This window comes from Macaca thibetana, chromosome 16 (assembly GCF_024542745.1).
Source record: "Macaca thibetana thibetana isolate TM-01 chromosome 16, ASM2454274v1, whole genome shotgun sequence".
In the NCBI taxonomy this organism is placed as follows: domain Eukaryota; kingdom Metazoa; phylum Chordata; class Mammalia; order Primates; family Cercopithecidae; genus Macaca; species Macaca thibetana.
The window spans coordinates 6,294,485-6,316,889 of NC_065593.1; the positions used below are offsets into that span (position 1 = coordinate 6,294,485).

Consider the following 22,405-nt stretch of genomic DNA (forward strand, 5'->3'; position numbering starts at 1 on the left):
GGCTAATTTTTGTATTTTTAGTGGAGACAGGGTTTCAACATACTGGCCAGGCTGGTCTCGAACTCCTGACCCCATGATCTGCCCACCTCAGCCTCCCAAAGTGCTGGTATTCCAGGCATGAGCCACCACGCCCGGCCTCCTCTGTCTTTCTTTAACTATTGGCTGGATCCTGTGGGCATTGAGGCTGTTGTGCCTTTGGTGAACGAAATCCCCTTTTGACTTTAGGTGAGGAGTGAGAAAACCGTCCTCTTTATCTTGTCCTAAGCATTCGGGAAGGATTTCCTTCCCACTCCCCTCCTACTGCAGTGATGGCTCCTCTTGAAGCTGGACGGTAAAATCAGCTGAACGGAAGCTGAGCTCCAGTGGGCGTGGCCAGTCTCTAGGTTAATCTTGGGTAGTGAAGACACCTCTGTTAGCATAGTCAGATAAGATTTCTATTTACTCTTGTCCAGGAGATTATTGAGAATTGAGTCTCCAAAGCACATACAGGACCCAGAGACTCTCAGATCAGGAAAAAGCCTACATGGCTCAAAACTAATCCCCTTAGTACAGAGATAAACAAAAACAAAACAAAACAAAAAAACAGGCCTGGAGAGGTTAAGTGCCTTGCACAAGGAGCTGGGGGCAATTAGGAGGCAGAACCAGGAAGAACTAAGAGTCTGGTCCCTTCTCAGACCTTTCTAGATGCTTCCCAACGTCCCACCCCACCTCCTTCCTTAAGCTAAAGGGTCTGTACAGGACTTCAGTGTTATCCCCTCCCCCTCCTTGGCACTGTCTTTAATGTTTAACTTGATCTTGGAGGGGGCAAAATTTAATTATACTTTTTTTTTTTTTTTGGAGACGGAGTCTTGCTCTGTCACCCAGGCTGGAGCGCAGTGGCAGGATCTGGGCTCACTGCAAGCTCCACCTCCCGGGTTCACGCCATTCTCCTGCCTTAGCCTCCCGAGTAGCTGGGACTACAGGTGTCCGCCACCACGCCCGGCTAACTTTTCTGTATCTTCAGTAGAGATGGGGGTTTCACCGTGTTAGCCAGGATGGTCTCGAACTCCTGAACTTGTGATCTGCCCGCCTCAGCCTCCCTAAGTGCTGGGATTACAGGCGTGAGCCACGGCACCCAGCCCAAAACTAGGAGGTTCCAAAGATGCTTAATTCTTTCAACTCCAATAGCAAGTGAAACCTGGCCCAGTTTTGCTTTTAAGCTGTCAGCAAAAATATGACCAATGGAATTACTTGTTTCTGTCTTGAGACAGTTCCCAGGTGCAAAATAAGAAGTTTTTACCTGTCCAAGAGGCAGTTTGCAGTATCATCTTTGCCCATTAAGACACTTTCCCCAGCTTCCTGTGTACATGTTTAGAAAGAGGTATCTTCCTGTGTGTGAGTAAATACATCCATATAAAATTCAAGCTGTATTGTTACTGTGCAATTGGAGACACCCCAAATATTTGCTTTCTATGAATTCAGCTTTATTGGTGGTATTAAGCAAAAATAAAAATAACTTCCATATGCTTCTAGAAGGAATATAGAACATGTTTATGCTGGTTAGTCTGTTTGTCTCAACCTCCATATCCATTTTCTGCCTTCCCTGCTGGCCTCTTTGCTCCGGGAGACCAACCCCTAAGGGTTATACAGTGAGGCTGTCTTATAGACTGATTTCTAGGTGCCTTCTGCCATTGGGAAATGCCCTTAGGAGATTAGAGGGCAAGAGGAGAGAGAGGTACCATCTTTCTTCTTGTTCTTTGCTGCAGTGGGCTCTGTTTCTGGTCTGTACGCCTCTGTGAACAGTGTTCCTGCTGGGCCTCCCTGACTTCCTCCTCAGCTCCAACTCTCAATGGGCTCCAGTAACACCCAGTTGCCTCAGGCTTGGGTATGGCTACCCGATAAAATATAGGACATCCAGTTAAATTTAATTTCAGTTAAGCAACTAGTAATTTTTTTAGTCTAAGTAAATATAAGTGCAATATTTGGGACATACTTGTACTAAAAAATTATTTGTTGTTTATCTGAAATTCAAATTTAACTGGTATCTGGCATTTTTATTTGCATCTGGTGACCCTAGGCCAGGGGGTTGCAATGGCCTCCCATGTTGCTAGTCTCTGGGTGCCTCACCATCCTTCACTGTTTCCCTTAAATGTGCCCACAGCCCTGTGTGTCATCCCTCACCTTAAGAGAATTACAATCTGAGTTACATGCTGTTTCCTTCTGGGGTGATGACTGACATGCTGCCAGTACATAACAGGCCAAGGGAAGCACTGGGGAAGGTGTTACATTGGGGCTACAGTTTCCAAGATACAGAAACTTCCAGGCATCCTCTGATTGAGCCTGTAAACGTTTTGGAATCAGGATGAGATTGAGGAGATGGGATTAGGCTGAGGGGGCGGGGATTAGGCTTAGCGGGGACAACTTTGGGCAGAGGGGGTGGGGATTAGGCCGAGGAGGTGAGATTAGGCTGAGGGATACTAGGTTGGGCAGAGGGGGTGGGGATTAAGCTGAGGGGGTGGGGATTAGGCTGAGGGGTGGGCATTGGGCAGAGAGATAGCGAAAGGTACAGATGTAACAGCACTCAGCTATATTTAGAGATTGAATTGCTTCACCTCCTCCTTTGTGCCAGTCTTAGCCTTACAGCCCCGCTGTACTATAAAGCAGTCATAAGAACAAAAGCTTGGTATTTTCTTTAGTCTTTCAACAAATATGTATACAACCTTGCTGCAAGCCTGGTTTTGGCTAAGACACTCTTCAGCCATCCAATCTGTTTCTACTTTTGTGTTAGTAACCTTTGATAGGTTTTCACGGACAGTCCCAGATGACTGAGTGTTGCGACCCTTTGTCCTGGGTCAGGGGGATTGCAGCCTAATGTTTCAGTGCTGTCTCCCCTCCCCCACCCAATAGGTAGTTTTAAAGCTACTAGATTCTGACAGCTTGTGTCAAGTCCCGTTTATTGCTCAGAAATCAAGAGGAAAATCCACTCTGCCAACCCCCTTGGGATTGTTCTCAGTTGGGGGTGGTAATGATTCCTCTTTAAAATGATGCTGGAAAAAGTGGGCTTTATTCCAAATGCAGAAAATTGTGTAGGTCAGCAAAACCTGAGAGAAGAGGCAAGGAACGATATACCCATGTCAAAGGGGCTCTCTGGGCCCTAACTTTTTCAACACCTTATTCTAATGTGTGTTGAGGTTTTAAGAAAATTAGTGCATCTTTTAGCCACTAAATTCATCAAACTATGGGCCTTTCCAAGGGAGAGACTCTATTTCCAAGATGTTTGTATTCTCAGGACTCGGCACAGCGCAGGCACAATGTGTGCTCCTGAGTGAATCTAACGGCCTTATCACCAAGGAACGAGGCCATTGTGTGTATTAGTGGAGTCTCAGCTAGCTGACTCCTGCCTTGTAAGTACCAAATTTTCACTTGAACCTTATTTTTACTTTTAAATCAATTTCATTGAGGTAATTGGCATGCAATAAGACACACCTCCATTAGTATAGAGTTTGGTGAATTGACAAATATATACATCTGTGCAACCTCTTCCCAATCAATGTATAAATCATCTCTATCAACCCCAACATTCCTTTGTGGCCCTTTGGAGTTAACTCTCTCCACTTGACCATTTTTGATGGGAATTTGTCTAAAACACAGTCCTTCCACTTCATTCCATGAGAATACCCAATGCAAGTGCCTTTACTATTGACCCTCTGAAGCCTTCACTGTGAATATTGGTTTCGGTGGTATCTTTAGAAGTGGGTGAGGGAATTAGACTATTTTGCCTCTATTAAACCTGCCCTGTTTTGCTTGGGAGCTTCTTGTTGGTTGTTGTAAAATTGTTAATCTTTTCTCTAACTCATACCTGTCACTTTTATTGTGCGTGTAGTCTTTTTAAAAATCAGTGTTCCTGCTTCTAACCCAACAGCATCCCTGACCCATTTTCTTTCTTTCTTTGTTTTTCTTTCTTTATTCCCTTTTTTTTTGTTTGAGACAGTTTCACTCTTGTTGCCCAGGCTGGAGTGCAGTAGTGCAATCTTGGCTCACTGCAACCTCTGCCTCCCAGGTTCAAGCAATTCTCTTGCCTCAGCCTCCCGAGTATCTGGGATTACAGGTGTGCACCACCATGCCCAGCTAATTTTTTTTGTGTTTTTAGTAGAGATAGATTTTCACCATATTTGTCAGGCTGGTCTTGAACTTCTGACCTCATGATCCACCCACCTTGGCCTCCCAGAGTGCTGGGATTAGAGGTGTGAACTGCCGTACCTGGCCCCCTGACCCATTTTCTTTTTTATTTTTTTTGAGATGGAGCCTCGCTCTGTCGCCCAGGCTGGAGTGGAGTGGCGCAATCTCAGCTCACTGCAAACTCCGCCTCCTGGGTTCACGCCATTCTCCTGCCTCAGCCTCCCCAGCAGCTGGGACTACAGGCACCCGCCACCATGCCAGGCCAATTTTTTTTTTTTTTTTAATTATTTTTTAGTAGAGACGGGGTTTCACCTTGTTAGCCAGGATGGTCTCGATCTCCTGACCTCGTGATCCACCCGCCTCGGCCTCCCAAAGTGCTGGGATTACAGGTGTGAGCCACTGTGCCCGGCCCCCTGACCCGTTTTCTTATTTGCCTCTTCTAATCTACTATATGGGTCAAAACACCAGATAATCAATCTTATTAAGAATTTAAAAATTAAGTAGGGCACTCTTAAGAATAAATGGGTCCAGATTTAGTGCATGGACTTGGTGGCATGTCTTTGCTCAAAGGTCTTTTATCTTCATGGCTCTGGGCTTTGGTTATCTGAAGCCTGGCCATCCTTAGTGCTCAGCTTCTCTTCGGCAGAGGAAGCACAAGGCTGTCTATCTGATTGCCTCGGGATGCCATTTTCCACAGCCACCTCTCAAAGCCAAATTAGATCAATTTCACCCATGCCACAGTTAGAGTTTCCAACTGCAGAACGCAGAAGCTTTCTGTTAAATTCTAGCGGTGTTTTCTTTGAGAGTTTTAGAACAACTGTTTTATAGCAACCATTCTAGTTCAACCACTTGAGCTCTTTTATATACAGTAATTTTTGAAGTCTCCTACGGTGTCTCTTTAAGAGCCTCTCCACTTGGCAGCCTTTCTCCTTGGCTTCTTACCTAGCTCTGTCCTTCTTTGTCCTGCTCTGCAGCATCACTGAGAGCTGTTCATGTACGTGTGGACTGTGGGGTTCTTGGCCGCATTGTAATGCAGGACATCCTGCATTACATTTGGAAATGGCCAAGAGGACTTGGAAAGAAGAAAATTGATCCCTCCATTCCCAAAGGATGGGGGTAAATGTGGTTGTGAATTCTTGTTCCTCGGTGAGTTTTGGATGTTCTTCTTTCATGAAGTAACATTCAACAGTGGTGTGCAGGCTGCAAAAGGCAGCTGAACTTCAGCAACTCTTCCTCAACATGTTGTAAAGGGATTACTCTGGATCCTAACCTCTGAAGCCTGTGGGGGCCTACCTGGCCGAGGCATTCATGATGAAGGGTGACTCATTACTTCCTTGACACTGAGGCTGTGAAGAGTGAAGGTGGACGGCTGGAGAAGTCACTGTGATCATGGCATCTTGTATTGATTGTGGAGCCTGTTGCTATACAGTGGAGGGGGATTTGTAGGTGGGTTTGAAAAGTAGAAGTCCAGAGAGTGAGGAAACGGAAAAATCAACAGAACTGGGAAAGGTGACACATATAAAATGTGAATTTAGTTAAAAAAAATTTTTTTTTTTCTCTCTGAGGCAGAGTCTTGCTCTGTTGCCCAGGCTGGAGGGCAGTGGCTTGATCTCAGCTCACTGCAAGCTCCGCCTCCTGGGTTCACGCCATTCTCCTGCCTCAGCCTCCTGAGTGGCTGGGACTACAGGTGCCCGCCACCATGCCCGGCTAATTTTTTGTATTTTTAGTAGAGACGGGGTTTCACTGTGTTAGCCAGGATGGTCTCGATCTCCTGACCTCGTGATCCACCTGCCTTGGCCTCCCAAAGTGCTGGGATTCCAGGCGTGAGCCACCGCGCCTGGCCTAAAAAAATGTTTTTTAAGTTACTTCTAACAGATAAATCGATCTTGTTTTAGATCATTTTATTTAGAAGGTAAATAATACAATTTTAGTCTGAAATGCAGGCTGAAGATGAATTGTTTCCCAACAGTTTGTGCAATTTTCATGCAAAAAAATGAAAGACACAGTAACTCCTTTGTAATAGATAATTTCTAGATGGTTTCCCATTTATGGACTGAAGGTATACCCTTCCTCCTGCTCCCATGCAAACTCGTATGTTGAAATCCCAGCCCTCAATGTAATGGTATTGTGATGTGGGGCCTCTAGGAGGTGATTAGGTCATGAGAGTGGAGGCCTCATAAATGGGATTAGCGCCCTCATAAAAGAGATCTTGGAGAGATCCCTCTCTCATCCTCTTTCCACTGTACTAGGATATAAGAAGTCAGCCATCTGGAAGCAGGGAGAGAACCTTCATAGAACCTGACCATGCCTATACCTTAGACTGACCTTAGACTTCCAGCCTCCAGAACTGTAAGAATGTTTATAATCCACCCATCTGTTGTACTTTGTAACAGCAGCTTGAACTGAGACAGGTTCCATTTGCACACGGTCTACCTGGGTCATCTATGGCTCATCCTGCTTTGCTGTTCCTCCAACATTCACCGAGACCTGACTTTATATTCTGTACGTATTTGCTGACTTATGTAGCACCTGTTTCCCTCACTAGTGTGTAACACCCATGAAAGGAGGTGTTTTATCTCTTCATTTATGCATTCTTAGTGCCTAGGATGTGCCTGGCACATAAAAAAGCACTCAATAGATATTTGTTAAATGACAGAGTGAACACCAGTGGCAATTTCTTTTAAAAAAAATTGATAGCATTGAAAAAACATGGTGGCAAAAGTAATACATTTTCACAGAAGATATTCAGAAAATATAGAAACAGAAAGGAAAAATAAAAATTAACCCCAATTTCACAATGCAGAGACAACAACATAAACATTTCGATGTTTGTCCTTCCAGGAGGTGTTCAAGACATTCATTGGCCTATCTAGCAGGGACTGACTGAGACGGTACGTTGTATATTTATCAAAAGATGCTTCCAGTTTCACCTTGGCCTGGGCAACTGCAGACAGTCTCCTTGGATGATGCTTGTGACTCTTCCCCCAACACCTGAGTGGCCCCTTGTGGTTGGGTACATGGATCCCAAAGCTGAGTGTGAAGTCGGTGCTGGGAACTGAGTCACCAAGGGCATGGATGCTTCCACCAAGGCAGACAAGATTTAAAAAACTAGTTTCAGGCTGGTCGCAGTGGCTCAAGCCTGTAATCCCAGCACTTTGGGAGGCCGAGATGGGCGGATCACGAAGTCAGGAGATCGAGACCGTCCTGGCTAACCCGGTGAAACCCCGTCTCTACTAAAAAATACAAAAAAACTAGCCAGGCGAGGTGACGGGCACCTGTAGTCCCAGCTACTCGGGAGGCTGAGGCAGGAGAATGGCGTAAACCCGGGAGGTGGAGTTGGAAGTGAGCTGAGATCCGGCCACTGCACTCCAGCCTGGGCGACAGAGCGAGACTCCGTCTCAAAAAAATAAAAACAAAAAAACAAAAGACTAGTTTCCGTGGCACTAATGAGACCAATAGCAAACCCAGCCTGGAACGTCTTAGGGGACTGGTCACGATTTCCATTTCTTTCTCTGCTTGGCGTTTTTGCACGATCATGAGGAGTTTAGAGAGTAGGAGGAGGCCTCAAAAAGGACATCCTGAGCTTCTTAATAATGTGTCCAATGATGGCCTCGTCACTTAATTATAAAGAAAACTTATATTATTAATTTGTCTCCTAAGATTAAACGGATCATATTTATCATTAGATGCTTTTAAAAAAATAAAATTTACTTCTATTTATTTCGATTCATTTTTTATCATTTCTAAACACTTCTGAAAACGATAGACTTCCCTGGATTAATACTTACTTCTCTGACTTGTATAAATTTGCAAAAGGATGAAAAGCAAATAGGAGGAAAGACTTCAAGGCCTGGTGTCTTAGGTTTGTTCCCCCCATGAGGAGATAAGGATTCAGATGCAAGGGGTTCATTTTCGAGGGGGATCTCGGAAGCACCAGGAAGGGTCGAGGAAGTGAGAATGGGCAGGAAAGGGAAAAAAAAAATTCAGGTGTGCCCAGAGCAGGCTCTGTCAGTGGGCACTGGTGCTCCATCTTACCGGACTTCTGCCAGGGCATGTAGATGCGCCTCATGCCTGATGGATGCAAAGCTGAAGCATCTGGCACTAATGATCATTCACGATTGGTTGCAGGCTACTTCTTTAGGGGGTCACTCCCTGGTCCTTCTAGCCTGCCCTGTGCACAGGTTGAGGACAGTCCTGTGGCTGGAGAAAGCTGGATCTGAAGGTTGTAGAAACTTGCGGAAAGAAGCCATCAAAGTGACTTGGAAAGGTGAGTGCCTGCAGAGGGGCTATGGGTGGGGCAGCAAGAGCATTTGCTGCATCCAAGGTGCTCCAACCCCACTTCCACCAGGCAGCTCTGCATGGGAGATTATTGAGCCTGGCCTCACTGCTAATAAAGTGCTGTTTTAATTTCCACTTGGGGCCGGGCATGGTGGCTCACGCCTGTGATCCCAGCACTTTGGGAAGACGAGGCAGGTGGATCAACTTGGGGCCAGGAGTTCAAGACCAGCCTAGCTAACATGGTGAAACCTTGTCTCTACTATAAATACAAAAAATTAGCCGGGTGTGGTGGCGCACACTTGTAATCCCAGCTACTTGGAGGCTGGGGCATGAGAATTGCTTAAGCTTGGGAGGCAGAGGTAGCAGTGAGCCGAGATTTTGCCACTGCACTCCAGCCTGGGCGACGGAGAAAGACTCTGTCTCAAAAACAAAAACAAACAAACAAAAATTCCACTTGGCTGTGTTTCCTTGCTAATCATAGGCCATTTGAATGGAAGGGCTGATGGCCAGCTCTGTACCTGGGTCAGTCTTGCTAAAAGACAGAATTCCCTTGAGGGGTGTGGGTGTGGGGCAAAGTATTGCCAGATAATTGTCATAATGAGGATACCTCCTTTCTGGAGGTAGGAGTCTTTAATTCATTCCTAGGCAGCATTGTCTATCTTCCCCCTTCAACCCTAAACATCTCCCTTAACATCTCCATGTCTGTTGTGGAGGTCTAAAAGGACCTCAGGCTGCTGTGAGCATCTCACTGGGTGACCCTCCCCTAACCCTATCAAACCTCCCTTCTGGGGACCCCTTTTCTGCATTTGTCTTGGTAGCAAGAGTCTGACTGCTAATGCTGGACTCCTTGTTTATGGTGAGAGAAGAAGAGGAAGAGAAGCGTTCTGACAGCCACAGATTTAAAAAATGTATTTTGTAAGCGAAATATTTCACACTGCCTGGAGATATTTTTTTTTTTTTTTTTTTTTTAATTGAGACAGAGTCTCGCTTTGTTTCCCAGGCTGGAGTGCAGTGGTGCGATCTCAGCTCACTGTAAGCTCCGCCTCCCGGGTTCCAGTGATTCTCCTGCCTCAGCTTCCTGAGTAGCTGGGATTATCGGTGCTCGCCATGACACCCAGCTAATTTTTGTATTTTTAGTAGAGATGGGGTTTCGCCATGTCAGCCGGGCTGGTCTTGAACTCGTGACCTCAGGTGATCGAGCTGCTTCAGCCTCCCAGAGTGCTGGGATTAGGCATGAGCCAATGCACTCGGCCAGATCATTTTTATGGTTACATTTGTTGCATTGAAAAAACCGGGCTCTTTGGATTTCTCCATTAATTTTTATACCTTTCCATTGTTTATGCCTGCAAAGAATTTTTCAAAATGTCTGCTATTATGATATTGATATACAAGAAAGTTTTTTAGGGCTTTAGGGCTATAATGATTTAAAATCTATCTGTCTATCTAGCTATAGATAGATAGAGTTTTATGTTCACACACATGTATAAATATAATCCAAATATATATAATTCAAGTATATTATAATTGAAATATGCATATGCATATAATTTCAATAAGAAAAATCTCTATGCATTGACATGGAAAGATAGATCTGTAAACAATAGTTAGAGAATAGTAGGTTTGTGAACAAGAGCAACAATCCCTCCTCCCCTTCTGCCCTCACGACCCTCCCTCTGTTTAGAGAAAGGTCTGGAAGAAAGCACACCAGACATTTAACAATGTTTTTGTGTGAAAAAGAGAAGGCTAGGTAAGGAGATTTTCGCATTTCATTTTACACATTTCCCTCTTGTCTGATTCTACTTTCAAGAAGCATGAACTTTTACAATTAAAAATTTAAAAAAATCCCAAATCCACAGCCCTTCCCCTCTTCAAGAGGTGCCATAGGAAGCCGCTCCCCTCTTACTAGAGGCATCATAAAAAGAGGCATCCCCAGCAAAGGCTTCCCAAGGTGGGCAGTGCCGCTTTGAGTGGTGGCCAGGGCTAGAAGAGGTGGCTTCTCTGTGCCTTGAAGATATTGAACTGGGTTCTGATGCAGCAGAAGCTGGAGACGGAAGTGCGCCGAAACCAGCTCTCTCTACCTGATGGGAAATAGAGCATTGCTACAGGAAGGCAGCCCCAGGGTCAGATGACTAAGGGACACAGGGTAAAATGCCAACAGACAAGCACCCCTAGGTGGTTGGATAGTGACCGATCCCACAGAATGGTGGGCAAAGGGCTGCCATGGGCACATTCGCTCCTATCACACTGCCCTCAGCTGCGCCCTGGCTGCCCCACCCCATCCCAGGAAAGGGAGTGATCATTTGATTGGTCCGAATCTGAGGCAGTCATGGAGACAAACTTGCTAAAGATAAAAGGACCTTGAGAATTCTTACACTTACAGGTTGTGGACAAGGAACAGCCAAGGAAGGAGACAGAGCAGGAAGCCTCAGAATTTAGGTGGAGAGTGTAGAGCCTTATCTCAGAAGCAGAGTATTATATTGAATGTCTCTGTTCGATTCAATTAGACAAACATTTATCAAACTACTAATAGAGAAACACACTGTCAGGCTCCAGTAGCACCAAAGTGTTTCTTGATTTTAAGGAACTTAGAAGATAAATGGAGAGATGAATAGTTATCAGGTTGAACCATGTGAAATGCCAAGATTCCACCATTTTGATCCACAAAAACTGCAGTTTCATATGAAACAACCTAATGTAATATGAGAAAAATGCAATTATTATCTTCACAGAGGTTTTAGCAATGGTATTTTTATACACAGAGGAAGTACTCAAGATGGAAAGACACATCTCAAAAGGCCTGACATCTACATCGATTTTCCTGAATGACTTTTATTTTCATTGCTCAGGACGTTAGCATCTTCTGAAATGTCACGTTTAAAAGGCTGACTGGCCTTATTGTTACAAGATAGCACCAAAACTTACTTTTCATTTATGTCCAGAGATAAGAGAAGGTTTAAGTCTTTCTCTTAATGATCCAACAAACATCCTGAGATCACCCTGCCATCCTGATTAAACCAACTGGGTTCCATGCTAACTGTAAATCATGGGTAGGGAATTGCATATGTTGATAGGCTCAGGTCTGGAATCTCGTCCATCAGGAGCAAGAGGAGGGGTCAACCCCGCATAAACCCATAGCTGCTCCCGTAGGGAATGGATGAGACGGAGATTGGGAACGCAAGCAGGCATGTCACTTCAGAGTTTAAGCGGCAGGGTGGCACTTGAGATTTAGAAAGATGGCTTTGCAGCATTGTGGATTTAACTGCTGAAGGTGAGTGACATTGGAGACAGAGAGGCCAGTCAGGAGGTAATTTAAGGGATCCTGGCAAGAAAAGATAAGTGTGCATGAAAATGGGGGGCAATGTGAGTCAAGAGGACTCACTTCATGGTGTGACGGAGCTAATAGAAATTGGGGACCACCTTGATGCGGAGAATGAGGGAGGTGGGATGGGGTAAGAATGCCTTGCCCATTTCTGATGTCGTGGTGAAAGTGGAGGTGCGGTTCATTAGGAAAAGTGGAGGGAGAAGACATTTAAGTTTTGGAGGAAAGATGACTAGGTCTGTGATCTTTTCTTTTTATGTGTTTTCCTTCCTTCCTTCCTTCCTTCCTTCCTTCCTTCCTTCCTTCCTTCCTTCCTTCCTTCCTTCCTTCCTTCCTTCCTTCCTTCCTTCCTTCCTTCCTTTCTTTCTTTCTTTCTTTCTTTCTTTCTTTCTTTCTTTCTTTTTCTTTTTTCTTTTTCTTTTTTCTTTTGAGACAAAGTCTCACTCTGTCACCCAGGCTGGAGTGCGGTGGCATGATCTCAACTCAGTGCAGCCTCCACCCCCGGGGTTCAAGTGATTCTCCTGCCTCAGCCTCCAGAGTAGCTGGTACTACAGGTGCGCACCACCACGCCTGGCTAATGTTTGTGTTTTTAGTGGAGATGAGGGTTCACCATATTGGCCAGGCTGGTCTTGAACTCCTGACCTTGTGATCTGCCCACCTCAGCCTCCCAATGTGCTGGGATTACAGGCATGAGCCACCGTGCCCGGCCCTTTTTGTATGTTTTTCTTTTGGTTGAGATGACCTTGGAATAAGATGGATAACTGGTTTTGCACCTAGAAGAGGCTAAAATGCAGGGTTGAGGTCAACAGTGTAGGGTTAAAACCATGTGTATGGTTGAGCTCTTCCTAGCTAGAGTGCAGGAAGGAGAGGGAGGAGGGGGCTGATGGGATGGAGGGGGCTATGAAGGCAGACAAGGAGCGAGCCCTGTGATTTGGGACAACCTCTTTCAATCATTGTTTCCTTAAATGTAAAAAAGGGATAAAAGCAACTGTCTCATAGGCTTGTTTTGCTGAGGAAAAGTCTATGCAAAGCTGGTATGGTACCTGACACAAGGGAAGTGTTTGCAGGATTTCTACGCCCTGCTTAAATGAAAATGTTTCATGTAAAATGGAAAGATTCTGAATAGAGAAAATAATCAGCCAATAAGGTAAGTCGAGGCTGGTTCTTTTTATCATCATGATTATAGTGGCAAAGAGGGTCTCCTTGGGAACCAGCACAGCCACATTCCTGCCTTGTGACCTTGGACAAGGTTCTCCAAGCCTGTTTTCTCTTCTGTAAAAGTGCATATAACATACCCTTTATACAGATATTGTTATGTTGAAATAAGGACGTAAGTAAAACTCTTAGCAGAGTTCTTGATGCGATAAACAGTTAGGTCATGGTTTTAAAGGAGTAAGACCTGGAGGGATTAGCGTCCCGGAAGCCCAAGAAAGAGAGAACAGTGTCAAGGCAAGGAACTTCTATAGAATGAGGACAAGGAGCCTCTACTGGTTTTGGCCACAAGGTGACTGTTGACCTGAGAAGACACGGGTTTGGATGAGTGGTTGAGGTGCAGTCTGGCTGCAGGTGGGCTGAGCTACAATAAGGAGGTGAGAAAAATGGAGACATCACAGTGCTTGAGTCTCCAGGCAAGGAAAGAAGATAACAGGCAGAAGGTGTGTAGGGTCGTGAGTGTTGTTTCCCAGGTGGTTAGTTTTGGTTTTGTTTTAACACAGAAAAGAGGCCCATTTCTAAGTCTCCTTGTGTGTTTCTAAGACATCCTTTCCACTCAGATTTTATAGAGGATTATTAAAAATACTGACCACTCAGGAAACAACAGGTGCTAGAGAGGATGTGGAGAAATAGGAACACTTTTACACTGTTGGTGGGATTGTAAACTAGTTCAACCATTATGGAAAACAGTATGGCGATTCCTCAAGGATCTAGAACTAGAAGTACCATATGACCCAGCCATCCCATTACTGGGTATATACCCAAAGGATTATAAATCATGCTGCTATAAAGACACATGCACACGTATGTTTATTGTGGCACTATTCACAATAGCAAAGACTTGGAATCAACCCAAATGTCCATCAGTGACAGACTGGATTAAGAAAATGTGGCACATATACACCATGGAATACTACGCAGCCATAAAAAAGGATGAGTTTGTGTCCTTTGTAGGGACATGGATGCAGCTGGAAACCATCATTCTCAGCAAGAACAGAAAACCAAACACCGCATATTCTCACTCATAGGTGGGAACTGAACAATGAGATCACCTGGACTCGGGAAGGGGAACATCACACACCGGGGCATATCATGGGGAGGGGGGACGGGGGAGGGATTGCATTGGGAGTTATACCTGATGTAAATGACGAGTTGATGGGTGCTGACGAGTTGATGGGTGCAGCACACCAACATGGCACAAGTATACATATGTAACAAACCTGCACGTTATGCACATGTACCCTAGAACTTAAAGTATAACAAAAAAAAAAAATACTGACCACCCATTACTTAGGATGAAGATCTTTTTCTTCATTCAGATTCAAATAAGACAGGCTTGTTTGGATATAAAGACTGTCTTTTAATCAAAATAAATGGTTTGACCCTGCTAGAAATACTTGACTTTCTTTTCTTTTTCTAAATCACAATCTGTTTAAAATCAGCATAATCAGACAAGACAGGGAAATTGCAATGTATTTGGAAACATGGACAATAAGATAAAGAGAGCCTGGGAATGTTTCCTTCTCTCAGCAGTCTTTCAGTGCTGTTCTGGGTGCAAAGATTTTCTGCTTAGCAGACACATTGTTAGTTAAAATTCACACACACACGCACAAATACGAAAGCCATAGAAATCTACAAGACATACCTCAATTTTCCAGTGAGGAAACTGAGACCAGTTTCTGCAACATCATGCGATTAGTCAGTAACAGATGGGACTATAACACTGTAAGTTCTCCTGGGTCCAAGATCAGTCTTTGTTCCATCACACTAAATTCAGGTAACTGGCATTTATCCCTGTTTCTCACCAGATCTGTGAACCCAGGTGTTCAACTTTTCCTTCCCTCACCACAGTTCCTTAGCATTTGGGTATAACTTTATTAATAAGACATATTTACTCTATGTTATGATATTGTCTCTCTCATTAGTGCCTGAAAGGCAGAAATCTCTCTCTCTCTCTCTAAACATATATATACACACACACACACTCTACATATATACATATGTATATATGTGCACACATATGTGTGTGTGTATATATATGTATGTATGTATTTGAATATGTGTATCTCCAGTGCTCTGCACTGTCCCTGAAGAATCTATTGAGTACCGGAATGGGTGGATAAGCAAATGATCTATCTGATTTATCTTGACTTTTCCTTATATAATTTCCTAGAGTGACATACAGGCTTTGATACTTTGATATTTCTGTACACACATGATCCAAATAGTTGCACCTATTCCAGAACCCTTCCTTCCAAAGGACAATTTCGGTCACTGCAGCCTGCCCCACATCCCTTCTTACAGGCATCATGGGAGCACATGCACTTCTAGCACAGATGGTCCATTTCTCTTGGAAGTGAAATTATTTTCATGAATCTCAAAGGATATGGGATATCTCCATTGTGTATTTTTCATAGGATGTAATTTGTGGTTTTATTTTTTTTTGCCACCCTAAATTAGAAGGAGAACATCCAAATTTTGTCCATATTTTAGCAGATATATTATATGGTAGTACACACTCTCTCCAGCTAATCAACCCTACCACCTGCCTCGATGAATTTCTGGATGTCTTTGGACCTACTGAGTATATCATCTCAGACTGGTTACTCCAGAATGGAGGATAGTGATGACTTAGAGTCCAGGGATTCAGTCCTACAGCCCTCAGCCCTCCTTATTGTTCAAATTAGAGGAAACTGGGCCTTTTTCCAAATGAGTAGAATGTAATTTTAAAGTATTTGTCACCCTTCTATTGATTTCTTGTCTCCCCTTTCTAGGCATATATCACTGATATCCCCATTTTTCTCAACCACTTGTCACTCCTCAAACCTGCAGTTAGAGTCCAACCCCACCATTGCTTAACTCCATCAATGTTCACCAAATCCCTTTACTAAAATCTGTGTTCTTTCCCAGGTTGAATAAGTAGATATGCGTTGCCACTGAAATGCTAGAAATTAATGAAGACGATAAAAAATTCGTAAGCCAAAAACCAATGGCAAGCAACTCGGGTACATACTTGTAAGTTTTCCCAAACTTGAGAAGATAATCAAAGTCATGGCTGAGAAGAAGGAAAAGAGAGGGAAGCAGAGGCTGTGGGGCAGGGAAAGGTCCGGTTGACCTACAGAAGTTGGGTTACCCTCCCTGCCTCCACTGAGGATCACCAAGAAGAAAGTAGAAAGACAATAAAAGACTTGTGAAGATTTTAGCAGTATCCCTGCCTTTGGAGTGTAATCTCACCTCTCTTCTGTTTTTCTTCATTCTGGAATGAGTGTTTTCTCTATAGCTATATTCTTTCTCTTTCTCTCTCTCTCAAAGAGATTTTGGATGCCTCTGCACTGATATTACATGCCAAAGAAAGGGATTGCACAAGAACAAGAGCTCCTACATGGATCCTCTACAGTCTTTTGTGCTCCTACAGGCCCCCGTGATTTGGTCTCCTAGATTTTGTTCACACCCACCCTCAGGTCTTCTACCTGGCTACCTCTCTTTAAATCTCATCATGGATAGAATGCCGTTTCCTAAGTTCGCCCTGACATTGCTGTATTAATGAGGACTCTAACATTGTACCTGATAAAAACGCAAATTACTCTAAGCCAAGCTTGTCCAATCCACAGCCTGCAGACCACATGTAGCCCAGGACAGCTTTGGATGAAGTCCAACACAAATTTGTGAACTGTCTTAAAACTTTATGAGTTGTTTTGCAATTTTTTTTAGCTCATCAGCTGTCATTAGTGTTAGTGTATTTTGTGTGTGGCCCAAGATCATCCTTCTTCCAATGTGACCCAGGGAAGCCAAAAGATTGGACACCGCTGGTCTAAGCCAAAAGAAATTGATTGGCTCACATAATTGAAAACTGTGTGAGTTAGTTCGGTTTCAGTCACAGATAGATTTGGGACTTAAATAAACCATATTATCATGTTTTCTCTCTGCCTCCTTCCTCATTTCTTGGGTCTGCTTTCATCTGCGTTGGCTTCATTCTCTTCCAAATGATCTCCATGTGATAGGGTTCCTCCAGGCTTATAAGATTCTTAGATTTTATGCTCTCAAATTGGAAACCTTTCAGACTTCCAGAATCCATACAAGTCTCTGCAAAAGGATTCTGCTTGGCCACGGTTGGGCCACGTGCCCATCTTGGAGCAGTCTGTGTATCTTGGGGAGTGGTATTTGCTGTTATCCTCAGCAATATGCCCACCACTGGGACAGTGGAAACTGGCCCCAATTGATAGTTCTACTAGAATTACATGGTGTGGGACTGATGGTTCCTAAGAGAAAGTGTTGTGGATCACACAAACGTAACAGAGGGCTGCTATAACTGCTATCTTTGAAATAATCACACTATTTATTTATTAACTCTGAGGAAATTAAACAAAAATGACAAATCAGGGATATGATATTAAAAATATCTTACGTCACTGGTAGGTGCCCTTGCTCTTCCAGACTTCTAAAGTGAATCTCTAACGGGGTAGGGAGAATCTCTGTTTTCCTCATTATTGTCTTCTTAGTACCTGGAACATAATAGGTGTTTAATACAGTTTCTTTATAATAGGGTATCAAGTGAGGTGAAATTGAAAACAGTAAGCCAGTGACTACTAAGTTATGGAGGCCAATAGCAAGAAGAGATGGAATAATTTTCCTTATCGCAGGAAGAATCATGTCAGTGAGCAGCCCTCTCAATTAAGAAGTTGTAAGGTAGCAGGCACCTATAGATGAGGATGCTGGATGTACTTAGTGGTGTGCTGGTAAATGTTCAACAAGGGATTCTCCAAGGACAAAAAACAACTCTGATTTGTAGCAATTGCCTATTCCTGTTGTGCAAACACTCCCACTGTGGTCAAAACCAGCTTAGGTTGGATGAGATGGCTCATGCCTGCAATCCCAGCACTTTGGGAGGCTGAGAAGAGAGGATTTGTTGAGCCCAAGAGTTTGAGATCAGCACGGGCAACACAGTGAGATCCCATCTTTACAAAAAATAAAAAAAAAAAATTAGCTAGGTGTGGTGGTGCGCACCTGTAGTCCCAACTACTAGAGAGGCTGAAGTAAGAGAATTGCTTGCGCCAAGATGTTCAGGGCTACAGTGAGCTGTGATTGTACTATTGCACTCCTGGGTGATAGAGTGAGACCCTGTCTCAAAAACAAAATAAAATAATGTAATCTGAGTCACTGAAGGCGGAGTTGGGAAGAGCTGCACACCACCAGTCACAATTGGTTCTCAGGAGTCTGTATGCTCTATGAGCTGGCTCTAGCCCAACATACGACGTAACCAAGCCTTTTGTGGATTGATGAAGGCTGCTCCTCCCTGAGATTCTTCAGTAGGAACCCTCAGAAGAGAGTCACCAATTGCATATGGAACTTGGGGTTTTCTGGGGACAAGAGATCAACATCTAAAATCCTTATCCAAATATTTGAAATTAGTTAAACATAATGAAGTGGCCCGAGGTGGCACTGAGCAGGACTCTTGGTCAGATAAGGACCCAGGGATCCCAAAGAGAAACTCACCATGAGGTACATAGTTGGTCTGGTGACCTGGGAACAACATTGGTATTAAGGTCACTGAGAATTTCGAATGTAGCCTATGACTGAGCCTAGAAGTTACTCTGGACTCAGCCACCCAGGCAAAGATAATGTGCTTCAGAGGACAATGATTAAGAATTTGAGTGTAGCTAAAAAGATAAAGTACTGAATCACATTAAGTGCACCACTTGAATTCTGCCAGGTTTCCAGACAGCAAAGACCTCAATGCAACAGTGCATAAATGTTCTTTCAATTGTAAGGCCCAGTATGAACAGTTATGTAAACCAGCAGTTTCCAACTAAGCCCTAAGTGCTCACAGAGTGTTATCAGTCAGGATAGGTTTAGGTTATGCCATAGTAACAAGCAATACACAAGTTTTAGTGGCTTAATACAACATGAAGTTATTCTGAGATTATTCTGAATGCCATCATAGATATTGAAGGTCCAGGCTGATACATATTCTTGACGCCTGCTGCTACCATTGCTGAGGCAGAAAATGATGTAACACATTTATGCAATGGATTTTAAATGACACCTCAATTCTGCTCTCGTTTCATTGGACAAAGTGAGTCCTGTAACTGCATCTAACCCCTCTGTGGGCAGGGTTGTGCAATCCTAGCCTGTGCCCAGAAGATGGAGCTGGCAAACAGCACTAACAACCTCAGAGGTTGACTGAAAATTCATATTATGTTTTTCCTCTTAGCCTTTGTAAGAAGAAATCAACCTTATTTGATGCTTGAACTGAATAAGCCCCCAGGAATCTTGAACAACTCAGTTGGAGGAAGGCCTAAAGGGGACACTAAAAGCCCTGGTTTGTAGGTAGGGGAAACCTCTATCAATTTACTTGGAAAATGTAAAGAGCAGTTTTGGTATGTCAAACAGGTAAAATAAATCAAATCAGGTGCATGTTGAATGAATGAATGAAAGAAACTTCATTCAATGGAATTATACCTCTCTCCTGTAAACATTATTTTTTTGTGATTCTTTTCAGACATTTTCCACAGAGTTCCTGTCCCTTCATTCAATTGCATTATTAACGTAGGTGAGAACAATCATTTATCCTTCTCCTTTGAGAAGAAGACCCCATAATTAGGTTTATCCCTCTCCCAGTAGGTTTTGTAGATAGAATTGAAAGATTTATTTATTTATTTATTTATTTATTTATTTATTTTTTTGAGACGGAGTCTCACGCTGTTGCCCAGGCTGCAGTGCAGTGGCGCGATCTCGGCTCACTGCAAGCTCCGCCTCCTGGGTTCCCGCCATTCTCCTGCCTCAGCCTCCCGAGTAGCTGGGACTACAGGCGCCCGCCACCGCGCCCGGCTAATTTTTTGTATTTTTAGTAGAGACGGGGTTTCACTGTGGTCTCGATCTCCTGACCTTGTGATCCGCCCGCCTCGGCCTCCCAAAGTGCTGGGATTACAGGCTTGAGCCACCGCGCCCGGCAAGATTTATTTTTTTTAATAAATGGGAGCCAAATGTTGAATGAGGGCCATTTAAGCATGAGATGCAATGAAGTTTGGAAAGCTTAGGTGTCCATCCCAGAGCACAGAAGTTTAGAGATCACAAAATTCTTTTGTTCTAGTTTGTTGAATTGTTCTTAAAAACTCTAAAAGCAGAGCATTCTTTCTGCAGCATGACACACAAAACAGAGATATACAAGCCAAAGATGTCTCATTACCCCCAGTCTCTCCGGGTAATCAATATCAATAGATGTGGCTCTTTCCACATCTTTTTCTGCACTCGTAAGCACACGTACACATCTCTAGAAAGGACATACACATATGATGCATCCCTCTTCATTTCTTCTTCCTTACTTCTTTTCTCCTTCTCCTTCTTCTTCTTTTCTTAGACGGTCTCGCTCTGTTGCCCAGGCTGGAGTGCAGTGGCGCAATCTTGGCTCACTGCAAGCTCCGCCTCCCGGTTTCAGGCCATTCTCTTGCCTCAGCCTGCCGAGTAGCTGGGACTACAGGTGCCCGCCACCACGCCCGGCTATTTTTTTTTTTTTTTTGTATTTTTTCGTAGAGACGGAGTTTCACCGTGTTAGCCAGGATGCTCTGGATCTCCTGACCTCGTGATCTGCCTGCCTCAGTCTCCCAAAGTAGAAACTCAATTGTTTTAGTAATCTGTGAACACCTCTATAGGTCAGGCATTTTCACCTTGTGGGTTTACCCCTTTGTGTATCATAAAATCAGTTTACCCAACCAGTAATTTTTAAGTGAAGCAGCATAGAAAAGAATAGTAAATATCAGAGAACTTTGCATGTGGTAAGGATAAGTATTGTTTTCTGAAAATTTTATTTCATATGTGTATATAAATTTCCTCACCTACAAAATGAGGGTAATAATAGTGCCTCTTCATGGGCTATTGATAGGATTAAATGAACAATTGCACATACAATTCTTAGAATTTTATGCCAATTTTATGACTGGTACCTTGTAAGCACAGTGTAGGTGTCATCTTTGTCACCATCATTAGCATCATCCTCATCATAATCACCATTGTTCCCACTAGACCTGACGTTTTGTCTAATCCAAGGGTGGAGGAAAGCATATTATTTGTTTTCATTTGTATTTGCCTTTCCACTAGCCAGACGGAGTATCTCTTCATATGTTTGTTAGCCCTTTGTGTTTTCCCTTGAACAAATTTCCTGTTCATTATGCCATACTCATTTGTCTGTTTTTATTTGATCTTGAAACAATTAATTGTACAACAGGGATATTAATTCTTTGACCTTACTGGCAAATATTCTTATTGCTGATATTGGAAAATATTATATTGGCAAATATTCTTACCAATCTATCACAGTCCTCTGAATTTTATCTATAGTGCCTTTATCCATTTATCCATTTCTAATTTTTGAAATAGCGCTTAGTTGCTTTCTTTCTTATGGCTTTGGGGAATCTCTTCTTGCTTAATAAGGACTTCTCTACCCAATAGCTACATAAATATTCTCCTACATTTTTCTCCCCCAAATCTTGAATGCTTTATTTTTTACATTAGATCTTGAATTCATCTAAGTTTATTTTTGTATGTGGACTGAAGTAAGAGAGTAGCATTGCTTTATTCCAGATGAATGACCAATTATTCCAGTCTCACTTATAAAATAAACCATTCTCTCATGACTGAATTTAAATACCATCTTTATCATATATTAAATTTCTACGTATACTTGGATCTACTTCTGGATGCTTGTCCACTGATTTATTTGACCATTCTCATGCCAATACCATACTATTTTGATTGCACCATTTCATGTATAATCTCTCCCTTACTCTTTTTCTTCATTGTCTTAGAGATCCTTACACATTGGTCTTTCAGTATGACATTTAAAATCATACTAACAATTTTTGTTAAAGAACCTTTTATGATTTTTATTAAAAGTTAATCTATATTGAGAAGAACTGACATTTTTGTAATTTGTTTCCTCATCCATTTCTTTAGATTTTATTTTATATTTTTCATTGTATTTTTCACATAGAACATTTTCGTTGATTCCTCGGCAGTTTAATATCTAATGTGATTGATCATTAATGGAATTTTTAAAATTGCCTCTTCATTCTAAATGACTTCAGCTAATACAAAGATGACTTTTGTGCAGTTATTAATAAATTTTTCAAACCAAATTTACTCTTTAATTCCAATAGTTTTAAAAAATTATTACTGTATTCTCTTGGCTGTTCTAGGCATATGGTTATTATACAATCTATAAATAAAGGTAATTTGCTGTCTTTATTTCCAAATTAATTCCACTCATTTCATTTCCTTTTACTATTACGTTAGCTAGACTTTCTAAAACCATGTTGAATATAAATGATGCTCGAAGATATCACTGTTTTCTTACTTTCTGGTTTTAATGAAATTGATTACTATTTCACATTTAAATAGGATGTTTGATTTTGGGCTTTGATAATAGTCTTCATCATACTTAGG

The 22,405-nt window shown here is 42.8% G+C and overlaps 1 long non-coding RNA gene across 1 annotated transcript; it reads left to right on the plus strand.

Annotated features, from left to right (window-relative positions):
- Positions 1-6,392: 6,392 nt before the first annotated feature.
- Positions 6,393-16,159, plus strand: LOC126938846 (uncharacterized). The gene is made up of 4 exons (XR_007720185.1): positions 6,393-6,660; positions 7,000-7,049; positions 8,287-8,425; positions 15,878-16,159. It is a non-coding gene; the product is annotated as an uncharacterized LOC126938846 (long non-coding RNA).
- The last annotated feature ends 6,246 nt before the right edge of the window (positions 16,160-22,405 follow it).